Source organism: Schistocerca nitens, chromosome 7 (assembly GCF_023898315.1).
Source record: "Schistocerca nitens isolate TAMUIC-IGC-003100 chromosome 7, iqSchNite1.1, whole genome shotgun sequence".
Taxonomy (NCBI): domain Eukaryota; kingdom Metazoa; phylum Arthropoda; class Insecta; order Orthoptera; family Acrididae; genus Schistocerca; species Schistocerca nitens.
In genome coordinates this window covers 152,613,788-152,640,775 of record NC_064620.1, presented here as the reverse complement: position 1 = coordinate 152,640,775, position 26,988 = coordinate 152,613,788, and positions in this window count along the sequence as shown.

The window sequence follows — 26,988 nt, the reverse complement described above, 5'->3', positions numbered from 1 at the left end:
AGAGCGCCTCTCTTGCAGAGTCTGCCACTTGAGTTTGCTAAACATCTCCGTAACGCTATCACGCTTACCAAATAACCCTGTGACGAAACGGGCCGCTCTTCTTTGGATCTTCTCTATCTCCTCTGTCAACCCGACCTGGTACGGATCCGACACTGATGAGCAATATTCAAGTATAGGTCGAACGAGTGTTTTATAAGCCACCTCCTTTGTTGATGGACTACATTTTCTAAGGACTCTCCCAATGAATCTCAACCTGGAACCTTACCAACAACTAATTTTATATGATCATTCCACTTCAAATCGTTCCGCACGCGTACTCCCAGATACACTCCTGGAAATTGAAATAAGAACACCGTGAATTCATTGTCCCAGGAAGGGGAAACTTTATTGACACATTCCTGGGGGTCAGATACATCACATGATCACACTGACAGAACCACAGGCACATAGACACAGGCAACAGAGCATGCACAATGTCGGCACTAGTACAGTGTATATCCACCTTTCGCAGCAATGCAGGCTGCTATTCTCCCATGGAGACGATCGTAGAGATGCTGGATGTAGTCCTGTGGAACGGCTTGCCATGCCATTTCCACCTGGCGCCTCAGTTGGACCAGCGTTCGTGCTGGACGTGCAGACCGCGTGAGACGACGCCTCATCCAGTCCCAAACATGCTCAATGGGGGACAGATCCGGAGATCTTGCTGGCCAGGGTAGTTGACTTACACCTTCTAGAGCACGTTGGGTGGCACGGGATACATGCGGACGTGCATTGTCCTGTTGGAACAGCAAGTTCCCTTGCCGGTCTAGGAATGGTAGAACGATGGGTTCGATGACGGTTTGGATGTACCGTGCACTATTCAGTGTCCCCTCGACGATCACCACTGCGTAGTCTCCTACGGTCTTGGCGTGCATCCGTGCGTCGCTGCGGTCCGGTCCCAGGTCGACGGGCACGTGCACCTTCCGCCGACCACTGGCGACAACATCGATGTACTGTGGAGACCTCACGCCCCACGTGTTGAGCAATTCGGCGGTACGTCCACCCGGCCTCCCGCATGCCCACTATACGCCCTCGCTCAAAGTCCGTCAACTGCACATACGGTTCACGTCCACGCTGTCGCGGCATGCTACCAGTGGTAAAGACTGCGATGGAGCTCCGTATGCCACGGCAAACTGGCTGACACTGACGGCGGCGGTGCACAAATGCTGCGCAGCTAGCGCCATTCGACGGCCAACACCGCGGGTTCTGGTGTGTCCGCTGTGCCGTGCGTGTGATCATTGCTTTTACAGCCCTCTCGCAGTGTCCGGAGCAAGTATGGTGGGTCTGACACACCGGTGTCAATGTGTTCTTTTTTCCATTTCCAGGAGTGTATATTACAGAAGTAACTGCTACCAGTGTTTGTTCCGCTATCATATAATCATACAATAAAGGATCCTTCTTTCTATGTATTCGCAAACAATAGATGAAGTATTGTTAAGATTATCTCGCTTACAACGCTTATAAATTTCAATCAAATATTGGTTTCTAGGCTCATGACAATGTTTTTACTACGGAACACCTTTCCATATTTGGGAAAACCTTAATTTTCCGGAGTAAGTTTTTTAATTCAATAAAAAGACTGCAGTACATAAAATGTGAATGCCATCATTTACAAATGGAATAAGAATATATATTAAACATCTAGTACAGGGCTGTCTGTTGGAAAGAGCGAACTCTCGTGTTTTACATGGATCCCGCTAGATAGCAGCAGTGTTGCGCTCGCTTCAGTTCTAGTAAAAATGGTGTCGGGACAACAGAAAGCGTTTTGGGTTCTACGTTTTGCGCAGTGCGGGTCACTAATAATGGTTCAGCTTGACTTTCGTACCAGGCACGGTGTGGCTCCTCGTACAGCACAGAGCATTAGAGGAACCAATGAAGAATTCAGAGAAACAGCTTGTTTGTGTGAAGGCAAATCGCCGAGCCGTCCTCGAGTGTCTGACGCAGACGTCGAAAGCATCCGTCATAGCTTCACAAGGAGTCCGTAAGAAATCCGTTCGCCGTGCAGTTTGACAGCTTAACGTGCCCCCGATGTCCGCCTGTCGTGTGTTGTGTCGGCGCTTACACGTGAAACCATACAACATTCAGCTACTGCAAACTCTTTGTGAAGGTGACAAACAACAACGTGTGTAAATCTGTAAATTTGTTCTTGGCAAGATGGAGGATGACAATTTTCATCCACGCATAGTGTTTAGTGACGAGGCGACATTCCATTCAAGTGGAAAACCGAACCGTCATAATGTGAGAATATGGGGAAATAAACAACCGCATGAAATTGTAAAATACGAGAGGAACTCTCCAGAATTCAATGTGTTTTGTGCAATTTCACGGGAAAGGTGTATTGTCTAGTTTTCTTTACCGAGAACACTGTTATAGGAAGCACATATCTCGATATGCTTGACAGCTTTCTTTTCCCACAAGTGGGGACTGATTCGAACGACTTCATTTAACCAACAGGACCGGGCATCTAGAAGTGCGGCATCTGGAAGTGTGGTAATTTTTAAATCAAAGGATTACTGAACGATGGATACGTCGCATTGAAGCAAATGATTCAGCCTTACATTACCGGTATCCGAGTTCACCGGACCTGACTATGCCATTATTTCTTGTTGGCGTTTATAAAAGACTCTGCTTACGTGCCTCCGTTACCAACAACAATGAATGAATTGAGACATCGCATAACAGCTGCTGAGGAAGCAGTAACTCAGGACATACTCGCTGCAGTGTGGGAACAATTTGAATACATCATTGACGTACGCCGTGCATCTCAAGGGGGGCATACTTAAAACCTATGAAAAGGTACGAAAAAAAAAACCTTTTTAATTTCCCGTTCATGAATAATCAAAATTTATTGTATACGTTTATTTGTTTCAGAAATATAGACTTGTCAAACCGGGTGATTCTTTTTGATACACCCTGTTTGATACACCCTATTTGTGCAGCAAACCTTACAAATTCAAGAACTGCCTTAAAAGGCCCAGAAACTCTGCGTCTATCGTCGTCGTTAGAGTCCTTCCGATTCTGCTATTATCTAACACCCTTCCCGTCGTTTGTACCTCCTTGTACCTGCGAATGTGTTCGCACCGACGTCAACTAAGAATGAGCTTCATTCCCAGAGTATGTAACACAAATACCAATCAGAGTTACCAGGTCCCCATGCTTTTACCTTGGTCGTGTATAGTAGTCTGTCATTAGCTTTACGCACAGTTCACAATGCCTGTGGACTCTACTCAAAGGTGTTGGATAAAATATCTCAGGAAATACTATATTTCCGTTGTTTGTACGTCGTGAGATAGAAATTCTTAGAGTCCATAAGAGCATTTTGAGCATGTAGCGTAACTGTATAAACCTAATATTCGAATCGATTTGGTGTTACTTCAACAATTTCCGTAACCATGTTATTGCTTGAAGCAACCTTTTTAGTATTTTAATTTATTATGAGACATGTATAAAATAAAATATATAATTGGGTGTAATTGGATAACTCGAAGAGCGACGCTAGTATGCAATTTTCAACTGGACAATCGTAGCAGAATAATAAGTGGCGATCTATATACCTATGATACCGCAGTTTCTCTAGATTAACGAGCCAATTTGCGAATGTCACGCTTTGTATGACAGACTGCCACCTGGTTATTTAATATTACATTGCTAGTCACATTCGTTAATAGAGAATGTTTGTCCTACTTTAGCATACATTCATTAGCTACAAAATGGAAAATTTTCCGCCTTGTGGTGTCTTGGCGTACAGGCCTTTCATCATAAGTCTATCTGAAACACCAATACGTACTGAAAAGTCTGGTAATTTCTGTATTGATAAACCAATGCGTGTAAATTGTGTAAAGATGATACTGTTTCTGTGTTTGTAAGATGACGTAAAATTCAAATGGAATTCCGTTTTGTAGGCGAAATGACTTTGTATAATTGCGTATACTGTACTGTTATTTTTAAATAAATACGTATGTAGCATAAAAAAGCTGTAATTGCGTCACAGGTTGTGATGAATTCCAAACCACCCAGTTGTTCACTCAGTAACACCCGCTATCTGTCTGAAGCAGCATGTTTTTAACGATACTTTCAATGACGCATTTCGATATTTACATTTTCGCAAAGTACGAGAGACTATTTATGTTCCAAACAGGCGCCTTATACGAATGAACGCCTTCCTATATTTTACTGCGATAGCTCTGCAGAAATCAGAATGGATTGAAATACATATACTTTGAATGTATCAAGAAATTAATTTTGTATATTTAAAATGTTGTGGTACGTGGATTCTCTCTCATGAAAAAGAGGAAATATACTTTATATTAGCTTCACTGCGCCTTTATTTGATACACACTCAGAACGATCTTTTAAATTCAGTGCAAGAGCCTGGAGTGTTTCCCCGTTAGACTTCAGTTGGATGACAAAAATTTCATTGATATTCCTGCATAGGAATCACTCAGAACGATCTTTTAAATTCAGTGCAAGAGCCTGGAGTGTTTCCCCATTAGACATCAGTTGGATGACAAAAAATTTCATTGATATTCCTGCAAAGGAGTGTTATGAATTTCGCACTTAAACTAAATCGCTAATATTTTCGCCAGCCTACGATTGGCTGTTTCTTATGAATGAGGTTTGTATTGAAAAGGAAGAATCACAGAGAGACGTTCGAATATGTCACTGAGCAAGTATCCATATGGTAGCCAAGAGTGACCTCCTCTTTTGAAAATTACACTGCAGTAAAAAATATATTTTTGGGTGACGGTATCGACATTTACTAGATTACAATTCACCTCGCCGATCACATGCGAGTGAAAATAAATTTTTCATGAAAGATATGCTAATTCTTCAATTCACGTTTCGTTTATACGTGAATATCCGAGCGTGTGCATGACCTCTAACGCGGCACAAGCGAAGCATGCTCCTCTGAGAGATAATTTGTTATCATTTATGTAAACAGGTTTTGAAAGCATTTCACTTTCCAGATTAATTTTTTATCACACTCATATTTCGGAGTAAGACAAAGTGGTTTCTTAGACTTTTTATGACTTGCTAAGATAATTTAGTGACTTTAAAGTGGCTTTTTACTAAGTTCCATTCACTTATGAATTTAGTTCGCTGTTTCGTCGTCTCCGCTCATCGCATTTACTTGACATGAAAGTTCAGTCATCAGAAACTGAGTAAGAGACGCCTAGCGAGCACTTGCAACAACCCCTTTCGTCCTGAAGACAGCGACGGTGCGTCGTAGCATGACAAACTGGAACCACAGAAGCTGTGACCGCTGCCCTGATGACGTCAATACGGCGTCGTTTCTTCTACTGCACGAGACACCAAGCCGTCGAAGTGCTATTCCTATCTATGACCGCTCTACCTCTGTTCGCGTTTGAGCAAGATTGATCGCATCTGGGTCAAAGGCTTGCAGCAGATCCTAGAGATGAGTCGTAGAAAAGGGGAAGGAGGGCGAAGGGGCGGGAATTACTCAAGGAACTACGTTTCAGAGATGCACACCGCAAACTATTGTAACGCAATTGGTTTGATTCATTCAGGAGCATTTAACGACACAGTGAACTCGTACTAGGTACGAAACATAAAATTGAAAATTTATTTTTATTACTTTTATGATACGTTTCAAATGGCTCTCATCACTATGGGACTTAACATCTGAGGCTATCAGTCCCCTAGAACTTAGAACTACTTAAACCTAAATAACCTAAGGGCATCACACACACCCATGCCCGAGGCAGGATTCGAACCTGCGACCGTAGCGGTCGCGCGGTTCCAGACTGAAGCGCCTAGAACCGCTCGGCCACACCGGCCAGCTATGATACGTTTCTTTTAAAGGTTTAAGTAATATGTAAACAGTAGAATGTATGGTATAAAATAAAACAGAGCCGGCCAGGGTGGTCGAGCGGTTCTAGGCGCTTCAGTCTGGAACCGCGCGACCGCTACGGTAGCAGGTTCGGATCCTGCCTCGGGCATGGATGTGTGTGATGCCCTTAGGTTAGTTAGGTTTAAGTAGTTCTAAGATCTAGGGGACTGATAACCTTAGTAGTTAAGTTCCATAGTGCTCAGAGCCATTTGAGCCAGTAAAATAGATATGTAAACATTTTTGTTAACGTTTGAAACAGATCTGTGCTGAATGGGTCAAAGATATTATTTGTTGTTGAAAGAGTCGAACATGCAGTCTGTTGCTGGCAGTGAGTGCCAATGTGCTCTTGAATATAACTGTACGAGTTCGTGGTGTCAGGAAGAAAACATGTCGTTTTGTAAGTGGGTGGTGGCGATGTATTACAATGACGAAAGAAGTTATTTACCGCAATGCATTACTAACCGTTAAATCGCCACGTAGACGCTGGGAGAGACTAAAGAATGCTACCAGTCTGCCGCCGATGTCATGACACCCATTTCAACATTACATCGACACAGACAAGTAAACCAATAAAGTTTGTAAATTGCAGCTCAGTATTTGTTTTCAACTTTGACTTTCATCGATTTAATGTTGATAAATTACATTAAACTGATGAAAATCGAAAACATTGATAATTAACCCATCATATTAAATCAATATTGGTCGGAAACACGGGCGTACCCAGGATCTGAACTGGGAGGGGGGGGGGGGGGGGCAGGTCATACTAGTCTCAGGAAACAAGGACTCGAGACAACATACAGCACTTCCTATTAAATAAAACAGTAAACCAGTGAAAAACTGCTTTTAATAAACATTTTAAATACAAGAATGCACTTGTACAATCCGAGAAATCATGCAGCATTTCTTCGATTTAATGTTGAGAAATTACATTAAACTGATGAAAATCGAAAACGTTGATAATTATTTTTTAAACCCATCATATTAAATCAACATTGGTCGGAAACCAGGGCGTACCCAGGATCTGAACTGGCGGGGGGGGGGGGGGGGGGGGGGGGGGCGCAGGTCATACTAGTCTCAGGAAACAAGGACTCGAGACTGAAAACAGTAAACTAGTAAAAAACTGCGAATATCTTCTAGGGGTTCAGCTGCCCCCCCCCCCCCCCCCCCCCCCTCGCTAGGTACGCCCATGGTCGGAAATGTTAGAAAAGTGACGAAAACGTAGTTTTTCTATTGGAATGGAAATATGAATTTCTTTCATAAGGCTATATGGCACTAAAGTTTATTTTATTTCGCTTCAAGAATTCTTCACAACGTGTTACATATTTTTGAGGATCATTACAGTCACGTCACAGAATGTTACTGGTTGCAGTAATTGCATACTCGTTCGTATGAATGAGTGTACAAATACTTTCTTCCTGACACGTCAAATAGTTATTACTTAAATGCATCACTGTAGCATACTAAATCATTAACCATTCCTATGTCAACCTTTTAGTTACTGCATGAATGAAATTATTCTTTTTCCCTCTACTTCCGGTTTAAAAAATGTGCACACAAAAGGGAAACATTACTATTGTTTGAACTTATGCAAGTTCTTGTTGTAACATGGCATTGAGGGAAAGATTTCGCTACGGTCATTATGCCTAATTAGCAAGGGTATTTAAGTAGTAAGTCACACGGGCATGTTAAAAGCGACGTGGTAACACGCTTAATGTGGTTGGTTACGTGGTGTTACTATAAATACAGGTCGCCTGTAAGCTGCTGTAGGAGAAAAATGGAATACACATGGTCGATCAGTATGTTTCTGTAACATTGACCTGGAAAGACACTTTGACAGACGCATTACAGTCCTCATTTCGTCTCATGAAACCTACCCCCATAGGAGAATCTCTCCACCACTCTCTAGAGTGGTGCACTGTTGGGCTACGGGTTGGCGTCGCTACCTTCGACATAGGCCAGTCCTTAACCTGCCAGCAGGGTGAACCAACATCTACCGTCAGTCCAAGCGGCCTTCTTCTAAGCTTCGATCTTCCTATGACAATGCCCTGAGCCCATGTTGATCGTTGGACGGGGACACACTTGTTGGGCCGCAGCTTCCGAACTCCACATCTGGGAGGTGTGCTCGGTCTCCGTTCTTTTGCTTTCTGCATTACCGTGTTTATCACGTGTCGGGCAACACTAAGGCATGGGATTCAACAGTAGGAGAAATTGGGACACTTTTGCGTGGATCCGTTCTCGGAATTTTTAGTATTTTTTGGTTAGCGTTATCGCTTTTAAAATATTGTTTGGTCTTATAACATGATTATTAAAGTATAACTTTATATATATACTTCTAATGTAACGTTACATTTAAGAGCGCAAAATAATTTTCTATAGGCTGAATTACAATGCGTAAACGTGCCCCGGGGCTTAGGTCAACATCACACACCTATAGGGTATAACCGATGTTTTAATTGAGAACGCCAGACGGTGTGGCAGAGCGGTTCTAGGCGCTTCTTTCTGGAAACGCGCGACCGCTACGGTCCCAGTTTCTAATCCTCCCTCGGGCATGGATGTGTGTGATGTCCTTAGGTTAGTTAGGTTTAACTAGTTCTAAGTTCTAGGGGACTGATGACCTCAGATATTAAGTACCATAGTGCTCAGAGCCATTTGAACCATTTTTTTTAATTGAGAACAATATTATCAGGCTTATTCTCATATACGGGAGATGTGATCGATAATATCGGAAATAATTAATAGCACTGAAAAAGTTTTAATTAAAATTATCGATATATAATTTCTCGTCAGAATAACGCAGCAAAGTAGTGCTTCAGGGAAATCAAAGAGGATTTCACGCGTCTACTTTTGTTTCTAAATTCTACTATATGAACCATGCGTGGGTAGTATTAGTTATCTGCGCTCTGAATAAGCCTACGTAGTTGCGGCGCGATGTAGCTGGCTTTTCTGTGTGATATGGTACGGGAAGGATCAGGGTACTTTTGTTAAATTGACTATAGTTAATTTATACGGGACAGACTTTTTCCGTACGGTCACGGACTAAGAATACCTGAGGAATTGTGTGCGCTAGAAAAAGTAGCGCTCGGTATTAAATTCTGTTACACGCCGAATAACCGATAGTAGAACCTGTGGACTATACGAAGGAACGTTTGATTGAATGTAAGAACAGGAATGGATACTTAGCTTTATCAATGTAAAAGCTTACGAAGTTTGAATGACTGCATCGAAGTATAGTAACGGACCATAGTCCTTCTACAACATCTTTGAGTGACGAACTATAAAAATCACGGACATTTTAGTTGCCGTAATTGCTGTGGGTGATTGCAGGATCAACCCTCATTTCTCTACATACAAAAGCAATCATTCATGTCCATTTAATTGTTATTAAGCGTTGTTGATAAAAAACTAAAGTGATTTCCATAATAGCGTGTGCATTATTCAACAGTAATCAAAGGCAAGGTCAAACTGTATCTCTGGATGATGGAAGGTTCGATTATGAAATATTACTAAGCGTAAATTATGACTTAATGGCTATTTAACATTTCATTCCAATCGGACAGAAATAATACAAAACCATCAAACCAAAAACAAAAAATGGTTCAAATTGCTCTGAGCACTATGGGACTTAGCTTCTGAGGTCATCAGGCCACTATAACTTAGAACTACTTAAACCTAACTAACCTAAGGACATCACACACATCCATGCCCGAGGCATGATTCGAACCTGCGACCGTAATGGTCGCGCGGTTCCAGACTGTAGCGCCTAGAACCGCCCGGCCACTCCGGCCGGCCCAGAAACGGTACGGATGAGTAGTAACGTCGGAATAGGAAGTTAAAATAATAACTTAAATCCAAAGACGTTATTAACTATCTTGTCTTCGCTAACGCAGCAACGAATGAAGGGCAAAAAGTCAACATTAATTATTATTAAAACCCGAAATTTAGTCGCGGTTACAGTGAAGATGTTTGTGGCTGCTCTATCTGACCTGTAGATATAACGAAAAGTCGGGCATGTACAGGAGATAACAACATCAATATCTTACGTCGGAGAAGTGTATGATAGCAGATTGACGGAGGGCGGCTACAGGAGGCACGTTTACGCACACCAAAGAATACAGTAATGAGTAAACAAAGGACACTATTAAAATTTTCAAAATATGTTTTATTGGTACTAAACGCACAGAAAATGTTTACTGGCTGCAAACAAATTTTCTGGCGAACTTGCACCTGTTAGCATAATACGGCCTACGTAGGCGTGTGAATGTTAATTAAAAGCCTATTCATATCACTGTTCGAATTACAATTTATGTAATCAGAAAATAATGTTTCCTGTGGCACAGCCGTCGTGAGCCCGCCCTTTACATCTAAGGTTCAAAATGGTTCAAATGGCTCTGAGCACTATGGGACTTAACAGCTGTGGTCATCAGTCCCCTAGAACTTAGAACTACTTAAACCTAACTAACCTAAGGACATCACACACATCCATGCCCGAGGCAGGATTCGAACCTGCGACCGTAGCAGTCGCGCGGTTCCGGACTGCGCGCCTAGAACCGCCAGACCACCGCAGCCGGCTACATCTAAGGCACTGGACCATTCTTGATAACAAATAACCGCAGAAAATTACTCAAATTTTGTCGGTATATTCTCTAGGCATTTCCCTAGAAAATTAACACCTTCCTGTTCTCAAAAATCTTGGCTGTTTCTATCGTTTCAAGCAGTAAAAACAAAGATAGTTATCATCCTCTTCGTCAGACTGCTGCAGGTTACAAGAGAAAGTAAGAAGAAATGGATAGCGCATTCGTGGAGACAGGATTGCTTGATAACAGACGCTTTGGAACGACTGGTTTGTGAGAGGAGACTGAGAGGACTGGTGAGATACAAGTCGATAGATGACGTAAGATAAGTGGAAATTATGAGGACCTGAAGAGGATGGCAGAAGACGGGACAGCATGAAGCGTTACCATATGAAAGACTGCCTTTGGGCTGAACACTGATGATACCATAAACAGCACAATTTAGCTTGTTCGTGCTTTTAGCAGTGTGAGGCCCTTATCAGTCGTTTCTCTCATTGAATTAATTCCTTCTGATTGAGATTTAGTAAGTTCAAATACTCTCTTTTAGCAGTTCCTGCAATTCATTCTCCTGTGCCTTCATTTTTTTTTTTTAATTGCGTTTCCAGTTGCCTTTGTCCTAAAGTTTCCTTACAACCCTTCATGACTGCACGACACAGAACTTTACACCTCGCCTGGGCCCGTCAACACCGACTGTGGACCCTTGAAGCTTTGATATTTAAGTAGCAAAACTTACCTTTCACAAAAACATAAATACGCTCTTCGCGCTAAGAACTGCACTAAACTGGTGCCGTGAAGTTTGAGAGTCCTCAGTAGATGGCTATACTAATCTTCCATTGTTGAGACAGCAATACTAATCTTACATTGTTGGTGAAACTCTAACAAGAAGGGTTCACGTGGAAAGTGCCCCGCGCGTAAACGTGGCCCTACCTACCCCATCTGGAACCCTCGTGTCCACGACTGGGTGTCTCGGCAAGGCCCCGTAGTGTTTACCCGTAACACCATCAGGGACTATTCGCAACGGGCGTTCTCCGATAAGTGCAGTACAGATAATGCGAAACCTTTATCCATAGTGACACGTCCAATGTTATGAGGCGAGTTTTGCCCTCGCGAGTATCTTCTTGGGAAGGTAAATAGGCAATAACTGTAGATTCTATCGTCTGAAGTGTCGGACCGTGGCGGTAACCACTAGTATCCTATTTATCTGCTGAGAATGAAGTAGTCCCATGGCAAATCGTAAAGTGATTACCCATAAAATAATGTACCCTATCCCTGATTGCATAACCAAACGTAGCGGGCGCTCCAGGGTGTATGAGTTGCCCGGTAGAGGTATCGTGCAAACATCTTCAACTCTGACTGCTTAAAGGTTTTGAGCGAATTCCCGTCAGCAAGAGCAGTAAGCATACAGCGTACCAATTCGCGGTCATTCGGTAAATTGGAAACGACGCTAGGAACTCACGGTAACTTGGGTGTAACTGGGCTAAGAACTGGTGAGCCTAAGGTAATCTGTGCTCGACAGAGGACAAACCTGGCCAACTACGTGTTGGAGCCTTTTATGGGCCAAATGACCGACGCGGTGCTCACTGTGCGGTTACCTCCGTCTCCACCTCTACCGATGCAACGGCGCCTTGCTACGTTACCGATGTGGCACACTACCTCCACGTGGACGCTAGCCGCAAACATAAACTTGTTCTCTCAGAATTTAGGCGTGCTCCGTCTCCTTTTTTAAGGGTAGATTTTCCTCGCACTATTAGCAATTGGCAGTGCGTAACGCTGGTGGTAGACACCAGCAAGTGCTAACGTAAATTACGATTTTTTTGCGTGGCCATCCTCCGCAGGAATCACAGAGATACTTGTTGTGTAAAAGACCGCCTTCTCTTGCTGCACTGTAGTTTCTTCTCCCAGACGCATTTCGACCTTTTTTCACTTTAAGGCATCCTCAATGGGATCTATAATGAGTCCGTTATGATACACTTTTCTTTTGTGTATTATTCGTAGATTATAAAACCACTTCTTGCTTTCTACGTAAATAAGTGATTACTTACAGTTGCTCGCGTTTTTAATTGGCGTCTGGCTTCCCTGCTAAGAACTGTAAGTAAGCACTTATTTAAGTAAAAAGCAATATCGTGTAGGGCCCCACGAGCACACAGAGGTGTCGCAACACGACGAGGCGTGGACTCGACTGATGTCTGAAGTAGAGCTGGAGGGAATTGACACCGTGAATCCTGCAGGGCTGTCCATAAATCCGTAAGAGTACGGGTTGGGGGTGGGGGTGGACATCTCTTCTGAACAGCAGGTTGCAAAGCTTCTTAGATATGCTCAATAATATTCATGTATGGCGAATTTGGTGGCCAGTGGAAGTTTTTTAACACAGAAGAGTGTTCCTGGAGACAGTCAGTAGCAATTCTCGATGTTTGGGGTGTCACATTGTCCGGCTGGAATTTTCCAAGTCCGTCGGAATGCACAATAGACGTGAATGGATACAGCTAATCAGACAGGATTCTTACGTACGTGTAATCTGTCAGAGTCGTATATAGACGTATCGGGGGTCCAATATCACTTCAACTAAACACGCCCCACACCATTACAGAGACTCCACCAGCTTCAACAGTCCCCTGCCGACCTGCAGGGTCCATGGATTCACGAATTTCTCTCCGTACCCGTACACGTCCATCCGCTCTATACAATTTGAAAAGAGACTCGTCCGACCAGGGAACACGATTCCAATCATCAACAATCGAATGTCGGTGTTGTCGATACCAGGCGAGGCGTAAGGCTTTGTGTCGTGCAGTCGTCAAGGGTACACGAGTGGGCCTTCTTCTCCGAAAGCCCATATCGATGACGTTTCGTTGAATGGTTCGGACCCTCACACTTATTAATGGCCCAGCATTGAAACCTGCAGCAATTTGCGGAAGGGTTGCACTTCTGTCACGATGAACGATTCTCTTCAGTCGTATCTTGAAACCTCCCACTGTAGCAGCAGTAACCGATCTAACAGCTGCGCCAGGCACCTGTTGTCTCATGTAGGCGTTGCCGACCGCAGCGCCGTATTCTGCTTGTTTATATATCTCTGTATTTGAATACACATGATTATACCAGTTTCCTTGGCACTTCAGTGTACAAGACTATAGCAGCAGCCAAACGAGGGAATTATCGTCCCAAGCGTAGGCTGCCGTTTGTAGCACAACCCAGTCGGCTATGTTTGTAGTGATGCCTTGATAGGGAAGCATGAGTGCTGATGAATGTCGTTGCACTGTGTTCAGAGATGAATTGCGGTTCTGCACTACTGTGGATGACCATGATGACGAGCTTGGCTGCGACCTGTGGTGAATTCCCAGTCTTCCATTGCTTTGGAGAGGCACAGCGGTTTTACATCTGGCCTCGTGTTGTGGGGAGCCATTAGGTATACTTTCAGATCACGACCAATAGTGACCGGCGGAACCCTGGCAACAGAACCGTACGTTATAGACATCCTACGCCCTCATTTGTGACCTCTCAAGTGATAGTATAATGGTGCCATTTTTCAGCAGGACAATGTACGTTCACACATGACACGCACCTTTATGAACTGTCTGTGCGATGTTGAGGTATTCCTGTAACCAGCAAGATCTCCTGATCTGTCACCGACAGAACATGTATGGGACCAGCTGGGACGTCAACTTCGTCCTAGTGCCAGAATCCAGAATATTAAGCAGCAGTTACAACAGTTGTGTGGCAGATTCCCCCAGGAGAGGACACAATGACTTTATGATAGCCTTCTCAGTGGAATCAGAGCATACGTCCAGAGCAGAGAGAGGGCAACCTCATAGTGGTAAGTGGCTTCGTGCTACAAAGTTATTCGTAAATTTTAGTCAAAAAAAAAATGGTTCAAATGGCTCTGAGCACTATGGGACTCAACTTCTCAGGTCATTAGTCCCCTAGAACTTAGAACTAGTTAAACTTAACTAACCTAAGGACATCACAAACATCCATGCCCGAGGCAGGATTCGAACCTGCGACCGTAGCGGTCTTGCGGTTCCAGACTGCAGCGCCTTTAACCGCACGGCCACTTCGGCCGGCAAATTTTAGTCCATTTTGTAATCCCTAAAATAATGTCATTATTAAGATTCATGGTGAAACCGTCAGATCTCACTTGTTTCGCAAATACCGTCAGATCTCACTTGTTTCACAAATTCGGTAATAGTTTCGCTCAGTGATCATTATCAAGCTAAGCCTAAAACGAATATATCACAATTAGAGATTACAAGAGATTACAAAGTTTACAGGCAAATATGAGGTTAATAGTATTTGAGTTACTGGTATAAATGGCGGGAAAGTTAAACCATAATTTGAACAAAAGAAATTTGATTTTTCAAGTCCACCATAGAACGTAAAAAATTTCTGACAGTTATAACTGTGTACGATAATTTTCGTCAAGAAGCAAGTCCAAATTTACAGCCAGTAACACACTGACAGAAGTAACTAGGCCCAACAGTCAATGATACAGTCAAGGATAATGCCATGTCGCAGATAAAACCGTAACAGATGCTAGCAATTGCAGTATCAGTTTCCTGAGGGTTGTTGTTGTGGTCTTCACTCCTGAGACTGGTTTGAAGCAGCTCTCCATGCTACTCTATCCTGTGCGAGCTGCCTCATCTCCCAGTACCTACTGCAGCCTACATCCCTCTGAATCTGCTTAGTGTATTCATCTCTTGGTCTCCCTCTACGATTTTTACCCTCCACACCACCCACCAGGACTAAATTGGTGATCCCTTGATGCCTCAGAACATGTCCTACAAACCGATCCCTTCTCCTAGTCAAGTTGTGCCACAAACTCCTCTTCTCCCCAATTCTATTCAATACTTCCTCTTTAGTTATGTGATCCACCCATCTAATCTTCAGCATTCTTCTGCAGCACCACATTTCGAAAGTTTCTATTCTCTTCTTGTCCAAACTATTTATCGTACATGTTTCACTTCCATACATGGCTACACTTCATAAAAATACTTTCAAAAACGACTTCCTGACAAATCAATACTCGATGTTAACAAATTTCTCTTCTTCAGAAACGCTTTCCTTGCCATTGCCAGTCTACATTTTAATCAGCATCAACCGACTTAATTCGACCACATGACATTATCCTCGTTTTGCTTTTGTTGATGTTTATCTTATATCCTCCTTTCAAGACACTATCCATTCCTTTCAGCCCCTCTCCTAAATCCTTTGCTGTCTCCGACAGAATTACAATGTCGTCGGCGAACCTCAGTTTTTATTTCATCTCCATGGATTTTAACTCCTACTCCGAATTTTACTTTTGGTTCCTTTACTGCTTGCTCAATATACAAATTGAATAACATCGGGGAGAGGCAACAACCCTGTCTCACTCCCTTCCAAACCATTGCTTCCCTTTCATGTCCCTCGACTCTTATAACTGCTCTCAAATGGTTCAAATGGCTCTGAGCACTATTGGACTTAACTTCTGATGTCATCAGTCCCCTAGAACTTAGAACTCCTTAAACCTAACTAAGGAATTCACACACATCCATGCCCCGTGGTGGTTCCAGACTGTAGCGCCTAGAAACGGTTGGCCACCCCGGCCTGCTCTTATAACTGCCATCTGGTTTCTGTACAAATTGTAAATAGCCTTTCGCTCCCTGTATTTTACCTCTTCCACCTTCAGAATATGAAAGAGAGTATTCCAGTTAACATTTTCAAAAGCTTTCTCTAAGTCTACAAATGCTAGAAACGTAGGTTTGCCTTTCCTTAATCTATCTTCTAAGATAAGTCGTAGGGTCAGTATCGCCTCACGTGTTCCCACATTTCTACGGAAACCAAACTGATCTTCCCCGAGGTCGGCTTCTACCAGTTTTTCCATTCGTCTAGAAAGAATTTGCGATAGTATTTTGCAGCCATGAATTATTAAACTGATAGTTCGGTAATTTTAACATCTGTCAACACCTGCTTTCTTTGGGATTGGAATTATTATATTCTTCTTGAAGTCTGAGGGTATTTCGCCTGTCTCGTACATCTTACTCACCAGATGGTAGAGTTTTGTCAGGACTGACTCTCCCAAGGCTGTCAGTAGTTCTAATGGAATGTTGTCTACTCCCGGGGCCTTGTTTCGACTTAGGTCTTTCGGTGCTCTGTCAAATTCTTCATGCAGTATCATATCTCCCATTTCATTTTCATCTATATCCTCTTCCATTTCCATAACATTGTCCTCAAGTAAATTGCCCTTTTTAGACCCTCTATATACTCCTTCCACCTTTCTGCTTTTCCTTCTTTGCTTAGAACTGGGTTTCCATCTGAGCTCTTGATATTCATGCAAGTGGATCTCTTTTCTCCAAAGGTCTCTTTAATTTTTCTGTAGGCAGTATCTATCTTACCCCTAGTGAGATAAGCGTCTACATCCTTACATTTGTCCTCTAGCCATCCCTGCTTAGCCATTTTGCACTTCCTGTTGATCTCATTTTTGAGACGTTTGTATTCCTTTTTGCCTGCTTCATTTACTGCATTTTTATATTTTCTCCTTTCATCAATTAAATTCAATATTTCTTCTGTTACCCAAGGATTTCTGCGAGCCCTCGTCTTTTTAGCTACTTGGTCATCTGCTGCATTCACTGCTTCAACCCTCAAAGGTACTCATTCTTGTTCTACTGTATTTCTTTCCCCCATTCCTTTCAATTGTTCCCTAATGATCACCCTGAAAATTTCTACATCTGGTTTAGACACTTTATCCAGGTCCCATCTCCTTAAATTCCCACATTTTTGCAGTTTCTTCAGTTTTAATCTACAGTTCGTAGCCAATAGATTGTAGTCAGAGTCCACATCTGCCCCTGGAAATATCCTACAATTTAAAAGCTGGTTCCTAAATCTCTGTCTTATCATTATATAATCTGTCTGATACCTTCTAGTATCTCCAGGCCTCTTTCATGTATACAGCCTTCTTTCATGATTCTTGAACCAAGTGTTAGTTATGATTAACCTTATGCTCTGTGCAAAACTCTACAAGGCGGCTTCCTCTTTCATTTCTCACTCCCAATCCATATTCACCTACTACGTTTCCTTCTCTTCCTTTTCCTACTTTCGAATTCCAGTCACCCATAACTATTAAATTTTCGTCTCCCGTCACTATCTGAATATCTTTTATCTCATCATACATGTCTTCAGTTTCTTCGCCATCTGCAGAGCTAGTTGGCATATAAACTTGTACTACTGTAGCAGGCGTGGGCTTAGTGTCTATCTTGGCCACGATAAGGCGTTCACTATGCTGTTTGTAGTAGCTTACCCGCACTTCTATTTTTTTTATTCATTATTAAACCTACTTCTGCATTACCCCTATTTGATTTTGTATTTATAGTCCTGTATTCACCTGACCAAAAGTCTTGTTCCTCCTACCACCGAACTTCACTAATTCCCACCATATCTAACTTTAATCTATCCATTTCCCTTTTTAAATTTTCTAACCTACCTGCCCGATTAAGGGATCTGACATTCCACGCTCCGATCCGTAGAACGCCAGTTTTCTTTCTCCTGATAAAGACGTCCTCCTGAGTAGTCCCCGCCCGGAGATCCGAATGGGGGTTTATTTTACCTCCAGAATATTTTACCCAAGAGGACGCCATCATCATTTAACCATACAGTAAAGCTGCATGCCCTCGGGAAAAATTACGGCTGTATTTTCCCCTTGCTTTCAGCCGTTCGCAGTACCAGCACAGCAAGGCCATTTTGATTAGTGTTACAAGGCCAGATGAGTCAGTCATCCAGACTGTTGCCCTTGCAACTACTGAAAAGGCTGCTGCCCCTCTTCAGGAACCACACGTTTGTCTGGCCTCTCAACAGATACCCCTCCGTTGTGGTAGCACCTACGGTACGGCTATGTGTATCGCTGAGGCACGCAAGCATCCCCAACAATGGCAAGGTCCATGGTTCATGGGGGTGTTTACTAAGGGGTACACTGTAATTTTTGGTTCCAAATAAGCGCTGTACGTTAGAGAGCTAGATGGTTCAAATGGCTCTGAGCACTATGGGAGAGCTAGATGGTGAAATTTCATCTAAAATACATCATAACTGCCTAAAATAAATCAACCATTTAATGACATCAATACACCACGGAAAGCCACATTGGCGAAATTTCGTATATTACAACACATCGAAATTGCCGAAAAATAAGTTTACGAAGATATAGTATTGGGCTAGGATGTTGTTATGTTAAGAGATAAAAACCTAAGTAACATACACTAGTAAGTAAGCAGCATCTCACAAAATGGTGCATTCCAAAAATTCGTGGGCAGTGTGAGTAAAAAGAAAGCCAACCTCACACAATATCCTATACCGAAATGTATTATAACAGTAACACACATTCCTCTTGAACACCGAAATTAAAATTTTATTACATATTTAATTTAAAATACCCAACGAAAGATTTGGGGGGGGGGGGGAGGCGGAAGTTGGTTGTGGGGCGGGGACGACGATGACTTTTCTTGACCGAAAATAGTAGCGAAATGGGCAAAATAAATGGCAGCTGAAGGATTCAGCATGAATTTTAACAGTTACTTGGCGGCTGAATATCCTCATCTGCAAACGTACATAAAAATAATATTACACATCCTCTTAATCCATGAAGAATCATTTCGTTCCCACCTCTGCCTCTGAGCCCTTAACTACTTTATCAGGTAGTGTATATAAAGCGTTGTTAGTTATCACGATTAGTGAGAGGCGGTAGATGGACAGTTCTGTCTAATGAACTCGAAAAGCTAAAATCAGCTTTCGCAGCTGATATGACTTCCTTTGTATCCTTAACCGACCTACTCTGTACTAAACTGTTCGGAAAATGTCCCTACTGTGTTTCATTGCTTCCATTCGCTAGCTGTTTTAGTAAATATTGTCACATATTTATCGTTTTCAAGAAGACCAAAGTGAAGAGGAGTAGAAGAAATGAGATTAGCTATAAACTTAACATCAAAATTGGGGACCACAAAGTAGACGGAGTATTGCCATCTTTGAAGGAAAATTAAGTGTGATTGGTGAAGCAAGTACAATATAAAGCGCAGACTATCACACAGGGAAAGAAGGAATAAATCGTCATAAAAAGGTTGCTGATATTTAACATAGGCCTTAATTCGAAATTTCTGAGAAGGTCTTTTGACTCACAGCATTATATGGGCGGGAATCATGAACTATGGGAAAACCGGAAAAGAAGAGAATCGAAGAGTTTGAGATATAGTTTTATGGAAGACTGATGAAAATATGGTGGACTGATAAGGGTAAGAAAGAGGGAGTTCTACCACAGTGAGCGGGGGAAGGAATATATGGAAAAGACTGAGAAGAAGAGCGATAGGATGTGAGTGAAGGCATCAGGGAGCAACTCCCACGACACCAGAGGGAGTTGTAGAGGGGAAAAAATTGCAGGAGATGTGCCACCTGACTTCCATCCAGCATCTTTCGACCAAGATATGTTAACAGCTGTTTTCTTCCACCATCCTCTTTTTTCCGTACAACGTTCCCTATCTTAGAAATGTGGCAGAGGTCACAGTGGTAACATAGTGGAACACATGACCCTGCTGTGTCATTGTCATTCTTTACAATGGAATTGTCTGTTTCTCTCCACAAATTTTGTCCGTCCCTTGACCTATTATTCCTGCTTGTTTAATGAAACTACTTCTGAGAATATTGGCTGGATAAATAAAAAATACAAATCTGTACAAACATTTTGAAAAAGGTGTTCGCTTTAGTAAAGTTCAGCATCAGAAAAATGTAATCTTTGGTTTGATGTTCCAAACTGACGTGATGTTTCAACTAAAATAAACTACCAGTTTCATATATGTAGCCCATTATGTCTGGCATTGTTGAATGTCTGGAGACTCCTAGGGTTAACATACCCGCCCATTAACGTCGTCGCTTGCAAACCACAGCCGTTTCTACGCTTTGTCCAGACTCATTTGAGCTCAGTAGGCATTACGCATCGCGCTTGAGTGCTGTTACCAATGAGCTGTCACTGGCTGTTCGGAGGACTGAAGCCAGTGCGTCAAGTGGAAGCGTTGCATGGATTCCTCGAAATTACAGAGGCAGACAAAATGGTGTTTGTTTTTAACAAAAATGGAAATTCCTTTACACGCATGTACTAGAACAGTTTCTAAAAATATGAAGTACTCTTCAGGTTTACCTTTTAATACCTTTAATAGGTGGCACACGGAAAGCAAATAGCGTCTCATCGAGCATCAGACGCCCAAGCGTGAGCGCGTTCACACACACACACACACACACACACACACAGTGAGAGTGACGAGGCATTGTGGCGGGAGGAGGGGTGGTGGAGGAGGGAAGATGGTTCCGGAGGATTTAATCTGCCCACCCACCGCCCTTGACCCTGACGGGTAATTGGCGAGCAGACGATGTCTTAGCAGCCGCTACTCCCTGGGGCAATTCTCCAGATTTCTCGATAGCGTGGGGCCCACCATTCTCTCGTCTCTTCATTTTTTCCCCTCCCTGCTTTTAACATGTCTCGGTAAAAAAAACCAGAAATACCTTATCTATCGTTTTCGTAGTATACGCAGCGACTCACATAATAGTAATTATTGACATGGACGTATTTAAACGTTTCACCGTGCAAATAAGATGTTATATCATTAAGTTATAGTCTCAGCCTTAAGATTGCTCCAGTGATAAGAGTACCTTCACATAACAAGCGTGTGGCTCACCCGAAAAGAACAAGAACATAGGCTGATCAACAGTGAGTATGATTTCGAAATAATCTCTCATGTTAGTAAAAATTCTGGTAACTGAATACAGTTTTGACGTAAATTACAAAATACATAAAACTTAGTATAACGCAGTCAACAAGGCAGAGAGTCTTTATGGTCCCGAAACACTCATTTTAAAAAAGAGAGAGCGAGATTGAAGACATTAAACGAGGGAATGAAAAATAATTAGGAAAATTTTGGGCCCAAGTTACACTGAAGAGGAGAGAGACAGATAAAGTAGATCAGGTAATTTAAAAGAATGACCGAATTCATTCGCATATGAAAAATCCCAGCTTAAAAGTCTATAGGTTTAACGAGATGGGTTATTGAATTCTACGAAAGTTTTAGTAAAGCTAAAACCGAAACAATAAAAGAGATTGGCGCAGGAAAAGAATATGCGAAGGAAGCAAGAATAACGCAGCTTCATAGATCAGGTGTAAAAATTATGTGAAGAAAATGGACGACTGGACGTATGCACTAGCAGAAATCTCAAGAAGAGCAGAACAACTTACTCTGCGAGTGAAAAAGGGCCCATTCTGGGAGAATAAAAGTGACATGGGCACAAAGGACAGCTAGAACAAAACTCTGAAACTGATCTCTGCTCTACATCGAGTGGTCCAGTGTCGCCTAAACCTGAATAGGTTTTATATGTCCATTCTTTTGGGGGGAGGTCTTTGGGACGACGGCCGTTTACCGTTGTGAGGAAATAAAACGCCTGCAGCCGTCCTTATTGTGGTGTCACCGCCAGACACCACACTTGCTAGGTGGTAGCTTAAATCGGCCGCGGTCCATTAGTACATGTCGGACCCGCGTGTCGCCACTGTCAGGATCGCAGACCGAGCGCCACCACAAGGCAGGTCTCGAGAGACGTACTAGCATTCGCCCCAGTTGTACGACGACGTTGCTAGCGACTACACTGACGAAGCCTTTCTCTCATTTGCCGAGAGACAGTTAGAATAGCCTTCAGCTAAGTTAATGGCTACGACCTAGCAAGGCGCCATTAACCATTTGTAACGTTGCATGTACCTCAAGACAGAGTCTCACTTGTATCATCCAGAATGCTGTATACCAAAGGACAATATGAAAGTTAAGTGTTCTAGTAGCTACGTTCTTTTCTTTATCACATTCATTACGAATCCTGTTCCAGACTTCGCGCCAGTCGGCGTGTGTGAGTTGACGCGTGCCCTTTCGGCTACTTCACGGTGGACTAGCTGCCTTAACAGTCCACTACACTTATGACTTTATTTACTTTGTTGCAAAAATAAATAAAATCATAAGGACGGCTGTAGTCGTTTTATTTCATCGCAAACCTGAATAATCCATACAGTTATACAATGTATGCATGTAAATGTGCATGTGTGTGTGTGTGTGTGTGTGTGTGTGTGTGTGTTCCACACCTCCTCCTGAACCACGAGACCGGTTTCAGCTAAGCTTGGTATACATATCCCTTACTGTCTGGCAGTCGCTGTAAGAACCATATGCCTATCACAGTGCAGGAGATATGACGCCATAAACAGTGAGATGCGTGAGAAACTGCTCTCTCATGCATAACGTTTAAATACAGGGTGATTCAAAAAGAATACCACAACTTTAAAAATGTGTATTTAATGAAAGAAACATAATATAACCTTCTGTTATACATCATTACAAAGAGTATTTAAAAAGGTTTTTTTTCACTCAAAAACAAGTTCAGAGATGTTCAATATGGCCCCCTCCAGACACACGAGCAATATCAACCCGATACTCCAACTCGTTCCACACTCTCTGTAGCATATCAGGCGTAACAGTTTGGAAAGCTGCTGTTATTTCTCGTTTCAAATCATCAATGGTGGCTGGGAGAGGTGGCCGAAACACCATATCCTTAACATACCCCCATAAGAAAAAATCGCAGGGGGTAAGATCAGGGCTTCTTGGAGGCCAGTGATGAAGTGCTCTGTCACGGGCTGCCTGGCGGCCGATCCATCGCCTCGGGTAGTTGACGTTCAGGTAGTTACGGACAGGTAAGTGCCAATGTGGTGGCGCTCCATCCTGCTGCAGCTCTCTGCTAGCTCTGCGAGTCGATTTTCCTGGGCTGCGAACAAATGCTTGCTGGATGCGTGCTACATTTTCATCACTCGTTCTCGGCCGTCCAGAACTTTTCCCTTTGCACAAACACCCATTCTCTGTAAACTGTTTATACCAACGTTTAATACACCACCTATCAGGAGGTTTAACACCATACTTCGTTCGAAATGCACGCTGAACAACTGTCGTCGATTCACTTCTGCCGTACTCAATAACACAAAAAGCTTTCTGTTGAGCGGTTGCCATTTTAGCATCAACTGACGCTGACGCCTAGTCAACAGCGCCTCAAGCGAACAAATGTACAACTAAATGAAACTTTATAGCTCCCTTAATTCGCCGACAGATAGTGCTTAACTCTGCCTTTTGTCGTTGCAGAGTTTTAAATTCCTAAAGTTGTGGTATTCTTTTTGAATCACCCTGTATATTACTTCTCTGCCACTAATTCTATTCGAATCAATTTTGCAGACAGTATCCACATAAGCAGCTAAATGCACCTACAAAATTATATCAAGACACCACAAATAGTTTAAGAGATACGTGAAAAACTTCCGCAGTGTGTATGATGTTTAAATTTATTGCTTCTTTGTTACTAACTATATTCGCAACACATTTTGCAGACATTATCCATATATGCCGCTGAATGTACCTACACGAATATGTCATTGTATGGCTCATACTTCAAGAGATTTGACGTCGTAAAGAATGACATGCATGAAAAATGCCACATTATGGATGGTGTTTTAATAAAAAATGGTTCAAATGGCTCTGAGCACTATGGGACTTAACTTCTGAGGTCATCAGTCCCCTAGAAAGTAGAACTACTTAAACCTAACTAACCTAAGGACATCACACACATCCGTGCCCGAGGCAGGATTCGAACCTGCAACCGTAGCGGTCGCGCGGTTCCAGACTGAAGCGCTTAGAATCGCTCGGCCACTCCGGCCGGCGGTGTTTTAATACATTTATTCCTTACTGCTAAGACATCCCACAGTCAATTTAATAAACTCCCTGACTCCTGGCATCCCTTTTGAGAGCTTTCAACTGCGAAGCGTAAACGCCTATAAGCGAAAACAATCGCCATCTTTACAAAACTGCGTTGTAGACACACATAGCAGCTGTGTTTAGTGTACAGAAACTGTCCAGAGTATCACATTACAAAAGAAATTAATTTTTGTTTTCTTTTCTAATAGAAAATTGGAAATAAACACCTGGTCACTGCCACGTTTGTCAGATAGATACAATAATAAAAACTAATACATTTCACAATGAGTCCTTCCAACCTGACAGATCAAAATCTTTGTGCTGGCCTGGGACTCATCTCGAACCTCTCCTTTTGCAGGAAGAAATATTGAAACGGACAGCGGACTGAACGAAGCGAAGTAGCGCACAGGTTAGCACACTGGACTCGTATTCGGAAGACAACGGTTCAAATCCCCGTCCAGTCATCCGGGTTTAGGGTTTCCGTGATTGCCTTAAATCGTTCCAGGCAAATGCAGGGATTGCTCCTGCCTGAAAGGACACGGGCAATTGTCTCCAACCTTTCTTAACCAGAATTTGTGCTCCATCTCTGATGACCAAGCTGTCTATGACATAGCTGTCGACGGAGCGTTAACACTAATCTTTCTTTTTGCTGCAGGCTAAGAGGGTAACTGGGGAGAGGGTGGGGTGGGGGGGGGGAGATGGGGAGAGAGGCTCGAGAGTCGTGCCTGCATGGCTAAGCCGTTAGGAATGTTTGCTTCGAAAGGCAAGTTTCCTCGTTCGTCATTTTCCTGTCGGGCATAAAGTTTTAATCGGTACCCGCCTGGTGAGCCGAGAGCGCTAACGCGCTGCTTCCTGGACTCGGGCAGGCGCGCCGGTCCCGGATCGAATCCCCCCGGCGGATTAACGACGAGGGCCGGTGTGCCAGCCAGCCTGGATGTGCTTTTTAGGCGGTTTCCCACATCACCCTAGGTGAATACCGGGCTGGTCCCCACGTTCCTTCTCAGTTCCATGGCTCGCAGACATCTGAACACTTTCGCACTATTTCATGGATGACACTAGTCGCAGACGGTTGGGGTACACTAATTCCTTCGCGGGGGTTATGGGATGTCGGCAGGAAGGGCTTCTGGCCACCCCTTAAACTAACATTGCCGCATCCGATTAACCATGCCGACCCTCCGTATCCACGGGAAAGAGGCACAAGCAAAAGAAAGAAAGAATGAAGTTTTAATCGGTGAGGAAATTAAAAAAAAGTTTTCTTTATCCGTTACAAACAAGTATCACCGAAATGTCGATGACAGCGGAGACAAAAGAATGTGAAGATGGTTCGATAAACCCTCTGCCAGGCACTTAAACGTTTTATTCTCCATTGTCGCTGAGGTTGTTAGCTGAGAAGTTCAGCTATCTGTCTTCTACATTAGAGGTGCGTGCACTGTCATACTAAACACAAATAATACGCCGAAAAGTCGTTTAACTCATTTTTGAGATTCTGAACACGGCTGCGCTTCAACAGACGTGCCTGCAAGAGCTTCAGTTGATCAGAGGTAACAGCCAACCAGTTTCAAATTCAAATGGCTCTGAGCACTATGGGACTCAACATCTTAGGTCATAAGTCCCCTAGAACTTAGAACTACTTAAACCTAACTAACCTAAGGACATCACACACACCCATGCCCGAGGCAGGATTCGAACCTGCGACCGTAGCAGTCCCGCGGTTCCGGACTGCAGCGCCAGAACCGCTAGACCACCGCGGCCGGCTGCAGTTTCAAAATATGGGCTTATTAAACCTTGACCCTGGTTTCGACGGTTTTAAAACAGTCTCCTCCAGAAGACAATGCACCTAATAACAAGATTGCGACATTGCGTGTGGAACAAAAATACACTCATGCTCATAAATTAAGGATAATTGTAGAATGTGGTGCCACACAACGTGGCACTACACAAAACTGGTTCTAATAGTATAGGCACATAGGGAACACACACGACAGAGATCTGTAAGTCCACGGTATTGGTGATAAGTTGAGGAAACTGTCCCGAAACACATTTGCTACAAAACGCCACTGTTTCCTGCGCATGTACCACGAAATCAATATGGGATATGATCACCGTGCACACGTACAAAGGCCGCACAACGTGTTGGCATAATCTGGATCAGGTGGTCGAGCAGCTTCTGGGATATAGCCTCCAATTCTTGCACCAGTCGCTGTCGGAGCTCCTGAAGTGTCGTAGGGGTTTGAAGACGTGCAGCGATACGTCGACCGAGAGCATCCCAGAAGTCCCGATGGGGTTTAGGTCTGGAGAAGAGGCAGGCCACTCCATTCGCCTGATATCTTCTGTTTCAAGGTACTCCTCCACGATGGCATCTCGGTGGGGCCGTGCGTTAGCAGCCATCAGCAGGAAGGTGGGACCCACTGCACCCCTGAAAAGGTGGACATACTGGTGCAAAACGACGTCCCGATACACCTAACCTGCTACTGTTCCTCTGTCAAACACACGCAGGGGTGTATGTGCACCAATCATAATCCCACCCCACACCATCAAACCACGAACTTCATACAGGACCCTTTCAAGGACCTTTTGGGGGTTGGTACCTGGTTCCTGATTCACGCCAGATGAACCCGGCGAGAATCATTGTTCAGACTACACCTGGACTCGTCCATGAACGTAACCTGCGACCACTGTTCCAATGACAATGTACTGTGTTCCTGTCACCAGGCTTTAAAGGCTCTCCTGTGACTAGGGGTCAGTGGAATGCACCTTGCAGTTC